Source organism: Pinus tabuliformis, chromosome 5_2 (genome assembly GCF_031772625.1).
Source record: "Pinus tabuliformis cultivar Carrire ecotype Pingquan chromosome 5_2, CPIR1, whole genome shotgun sequence".
Taxonomy (NCBI): Eukaryota; Viridiplantae; Streptophyta; class Pinopsida; order Pinales; family Pinaceae; genus Pinus; species Pinus tabuliformis.
The window spans coordinates 454,259,527-454,265,526 of NC_142306.1; positions in this window are offsets into that span (position 1 = coordinate 454,259,527).

Below are 6,000 nucleotides of genomic sequence, written 5' to 3' on the forward strand. Positions count from 1 at the left end.
ACTTGTCGCCATATTTTTTTTAAGGAATGAGTAAGGGTATTTGTATTAATAAAAGTTGGAACTAGGACTAGAACCTTTACATAGATATTCAGATACAAAAATGTTTGTTTCGTCAGACCAGACAAAATTCTTGCTAGTACTGAGATTGTACATCCTTCTTAATATAAAGATATCACCACTGTAGATTCTGTAGAAAGACCCAAGGATATAACAAAATTTGCAAACTATCATGAAAAACCAGAGAATTGAACAACATCAAATCACATTCTGCAAGACACTATCCAACATTTCATACCATGAAACTCAGCAAGGACCCTGGCCATTAGCTTCTACCCCCTCGAGCATTGGGTTCTCTTTTTTCCATAGCATATCTGGAACTAGGACCTCCCAACCACTTCATTTCTCTAACATTCCTATTGAATTCCAATTCAGACATGCACAGATAGAGGGAATGGAATTTTCCCTCAAAATTTCAAGAGAATTCTCTATATCAAAGTGATGGAAAAGAAGTTTAGCCTCCAAAAATAGTTGAAATGAGGAACACTACCTTTAGACCATATATTATAATTTTTGGATGGAAGCAAACAATGCTTGAGAAGCATCCAAGAGCCTGTCGAGCACCATGCCAACATTAACATTCTTAGGAGAAGCAATATTATTCACCATCTTTGAAGAGAAATCTGGCACCAAAATCTTTAAAATTCTATTGACAACTCTCTCCTCGTCAATGCATGAATAATTTTGTTGAGTTAATTGTGAGGCCAGGAGGATCAATATATAACCAGATTCAAGACCATACCACAAGTTAGGATGTAGCATATGATGCATAGCCATCTCCATTATATCGATAGGATAGAAAATCAATGTTGGTGAGATGTACCACAACGAGCAAATTAATTCCATATCCCTTCACAATAAATTGATCACCATGCCAAGGTGGTCTATTGAAAATATAACAAAGAGCAGCACAAATAGACAAGACATTCACTATGGAGAATATGTAAGTATCTCTGCCACTTGGTGATTAAATAAAGACACCTTGGTCGATTCATGTCATAACATGGCCAAAGAAGGAGGAGCCATTGGAAAACGAGACCCATCCAATCTTGAGGAGAGAAGAGGATAAACCACTTCCTATGTGAGCGAAATAGATCATTAGATTGTCATTTAAGTGAGGATTGATTGCACGTAAGAGTTCTAAACTTGTGAGGCAAGTGGATGGGGTCCAATCCCCAACTAGTTTATATATATCATTGCAGAACCAACATAACTATGGGATTGGGGTAACTCTAAGCCTGTGATCTAATTCGATTCTACTCTGACACAGGGTTACACCCTTTTTTTCAACAAATCAAGCTCATAATTCAAATGCCTAAACACATGGAAGAATTTTGGACGATCAAACAAGGACGTGGAGGTGAGAATTCGTTGAGTGAGGGCAGGGGACTCACATCCAATTTTCTTCGTTTCTTTGGTTAATTGTTGAATGGCTAACATGGAGTCTCTGAAGACTACTTGCCACCATTAATTATGCCAATGAAGGGAATTTTTTCCTTTACCATTTTTTCCCAAATTATTTTTTTCTTTGTTGTTGTCACATTTCCTAATTTGTCTATATCTAGCAGTTCTACTTACTTTATATCTCATCTTTTTCAGCCTAATTTTCCCGACTTTCCTTATGATGTTATACATTTTGAGATTCCACTCAGCCTGGTTATGTCAATTATTTCTTATATGAAAGGTTTTCATGTGAGGGATATCCCTTGACTACTCTATTTCCACTAAGGTATCCTTAATTTCTTCTTTATATAATTTTTTTAATTCGATAAAAGGCCCTAGTTTAGGTGGATCGTCCTTGAAATTAACTGATTCTCGTCCTTGGCTCCAACCCACCAGATTGGATTTTGTTGTTGCTTCTTAACTATCCTTGATCCTTTTCGGAAATTTTCCACTAGGTGCCTTATTTCAGAGCTTGATCTACAATGAAAAGAAACATGTTCATAATCTATTTTTTGGGTCTTAGAGTAGTTCTTGCCTTATAAATTATATCTGTTGCAAACCATTTGTTGAAGTCCATATCAACACATATGTGAGCATATGTAGTGGTGCTCCTCTCTTTGTTTTAGTACTTCTATTATATATCTTCCAAGAGCTTTGCCAGTAGCTTAAAGAGAGGTGGAAACCCATAAATTCAAAGGTAGATTTGGAAGTATAACCCATACAGGAGCCAAGGGGAGAGGATTAGTTAGAGGATGGAAGGAAGGAGTCCAAAGTTTCATACATAAACCAAAGTTTCTCCAAAAACAAGGAGTAGAGTTTAAAATCAAATCTATATCTTCAACAAGATCAAACTGGACAATGAAGTAACCCTTTTCATAGGAGTAAATAAAGGCCTCTTATTTTAACTGAGGTTTTCAAGTGAATAAATCCATTTATGAATATCAACTCCATGAGGTCATAGTCCATTGCAATGACAAGTAAGCCCATTTGAGCAATAGAAGGCCTCCTGGAAAAAACCATCTTCCACTATGGGAGAAGTGATTACAGGAGCTTCATGAATGAGGAGAAGAGGAGAATGAGGAACTTTCTTTACAATATGGTTAAAAGAAGTTTGACCATACTACCATTAGGAAAAAGATCCATATTTGTAATCATTGGCCATATTGGCAACTAAAGAAAAAGATCTGTGCAAATTTTCTCCCCATAGACTTCCCAAAGTCACAAAGACATGCTTGTGAGTGAGAACTAAGCAAACTAGAGGAGGGGAGGTGTTGTAGTCACCACCATGCTTAAAACATAACCACTAGGGAGGAAAGATCCATGTTAGATAGAAGCCCCAAAAGAATAATATGGAAAAATAGACCCCGAAGAAGAGAGAGAGGCCATACAAGGATAAATCAAACCATAGGAGGGACTGCATGCATGACTAGGGAAAAACCCTAGCCATAATGGATAGAACCCTAAATCGACATTCATTAGAAATTTTAAAACTTATAAATTTAAAATTAAATGGCTAAAATGATTAAGAAACACTTGAAACTTGTAATAATATATTAACTTACAAGTGACTCACCATGACAAAGAAAAAATTCGTAGTGGAAGAGCACAAAGATCCAAACAAGAAAAAGTATTCTAACACATATAATTACATAGAATTAAAAAATGTGGTCCTTAGCGGGGGGATAAATATCAATTATTTAAAGATGAACCATATCACATACCATTTGGGCTATCAAGAGATGAGGAATATCTAAACCTATATGCATATAAAAATACACAAAGGTCACATCTTCACAATGTGGCAACCTGATCAACCATTTTTTCTTTTGCTAAGATGATAAAATATATTTTTGACAATGTAAATTTGAACAATAGGACAATATTCAACTAATTTAGGGTTTTATTTCTTCTTTTGAACCCAAGGGTTTCGAAGAATATTGCAAATTTGTGAGATTTGAGGTAGCATTGACAACCAAGCAAGTGGTGGAATTCAAAAAGGCTAAATATTTTTCAAATAAGTGAGTATATCGTGGATTTTAGATATGCAATTCAAAACTTAGCATATGGAAATCAATCTAACACAACTCCTCCAAGTTCCTTTCAAATATGCTACCTCAATTATTAATAGATTATATGGAAAGAAATATGCTTTGCATTTCAAACAAGCTTGAGCTCCACTAATGCATGAGATAGTTAACAAAGTGTTAGTTTTTAATTAGGGTGTAGTAACTAGGGAATAAAGAATCTTCTCAAGAAAACCCTCAAGTATTTAACATTGGTTCTTATTTTAAAACATCATTTATGCCACCAATCCATTTGTAGGACTTAGGTGGAATTAGACTCCAAATACAAGCCTTATGCATGTTTAATAATAAGAATTGTGTGAGCACAAGAATAAATAGAATTTTTCTAGGATTTCTGATCATTTATTTCTCCATTATTTTAATCAATATTTTGTAAACTAATTTCCAAATTTTCACAGGGGGCTATGAAAGTTCTAGGGTTAGTTGGAGATTAGAGTATTACTATCATCCCTTCTCATACTTACATTATTTTATCATTTTTATGTAAGATAAGTGATTATGGCTCAATCAAGATTTTCCATGCATAACAGACATTTCAAAATCATACATATGAAACCAAATTAACCATTATCTAAAAAAATTACTAATGACAATATTCGCTTGATTATTATTACTAATGATAATATGTGAATGTATTATTTGTAAGAGCACTTACTAAAATGTTTCTTCAGTAGAAAGTTTCTAGGAAATTAGATAAAAATTATATAAGAAGTAAAAACAATGCAATGTGATGTCTTTTGAGGACTATAGTAATTTCTTGTGAAGTGATTGCTTCCTCTAAGGAATAATTAAAATGTTGTTATTCTACCTTAAGGTTGTTTTCTAGAGTCATATGTTCATTCTTTTGTTATTTATTGTGTGGATCTAACATTAATTTTATATTTTATTTTTAAACTTATTAAGATACACTAAAAATGACATCAAAGTTTTTAATTGGACTAAAAGTAGAATAATATTTTCATTTTTTTGGTAGATTTTTTGAGTGAAAATGAGCATAATATAAATCAAATCAATTTCTAAAAGCTTTCTATGTAGACTTTGAAACATTTAGTTGTAAATATAAGTATTGCTTAAGAATATACCCAATTTCAAAAAATCAAAAATCATCTTTGTAGGGGAGTTATCACTTATTTAAAAATAATTGTTTTAGGTTTCTTATAGTCACAAGCACATAGTTTATAAATCAAATATATTTTGATAAAGTGCCCAAATTTCAAAAGAACTAGTAGCAAGTTATGTACATAGTCATGGAATTTGGAATTTCATAATTGTTAGCATAATATCCAATTCAGAAAGTATTGAAAAAATTATGATCATTTTACTTTAATCACCTCAAACCCTAGCCACAATATGGAGCTCCATTAAAAAAATAATTTGCTACCTCAAAACCCTAACCACACAATGGAGATCCATTAAAAAAATAATTTGTTTATTTCAAACTTTTGTCATATTTTTGGCTTATAGAAAGCTAGGTGTATCTTATGGGAAAAAATGACAGTGTCCCTATTAAAGGATACATAAAAGAAATGAAGTCAATATGGGGAAGGGAGTGGAAATTTTGAGTGAATTTTAATTTAAGAGGTGATGTTATCATATTGCCGAAACTACTTAATCGTGACAAGATGATGACACTTTCAAATGAAGTAATTAAATAAGTATTTTTAGATAGGTAGTCAAATGCAAAACGAAAAGATCAAAATAACATTAAGGATTTTTTGAATGCACAAACTTAGATGTATTTAGTAAGAAATTATTTTCATAGATGTATTTAGTAAGAAATTATTATTATTTCTATATAGAAAACATGGATGGTGAGTAATTAATTTTATACTAAAATATTGTTGTGTTTTTTATGGTATAGATTTATTTGATGTTTTTGAAATTTAAAGATATAATTTAAAAAGTAATGACGATGTTCTCTCGTATATTTTTATTGTTAAAATTGTCATTTTCATCAAAATTACTATTATAAAAATTATAGTAAATTGTTTATCACCGTGCTTATCACTAAATTCTTTTCTTAATTAAAAAAATTCCAAATTATGAGAATTTACCAATCTCTCAAATACTAACACTAAATTCTTTTCTTAATAAAAAACTCAAATTATCAGAATTTACCAATCCCTAGAAACATTTGTTTTCTTGACAATTTACTCAGACTTACCTAATTTTGATAATGGTCCTAAAAAAGAAATTTTAACATTATTTTGACTTCAAATTAATCTTTTGAACTATCCTTCATTATCATAAAAATTAAAAAAAATAAAATAATAATATTTAATTAATTGAATTTTTTAGTATCATTCTCTAACGTTGAAAACACATATAATCATAGCTGTATCCAATGGTTATAGAGGTAGCGGTCAAAATCGAATCACCACGCTGCCCCTATTACCAATTCCATAGTTAAAAAAAA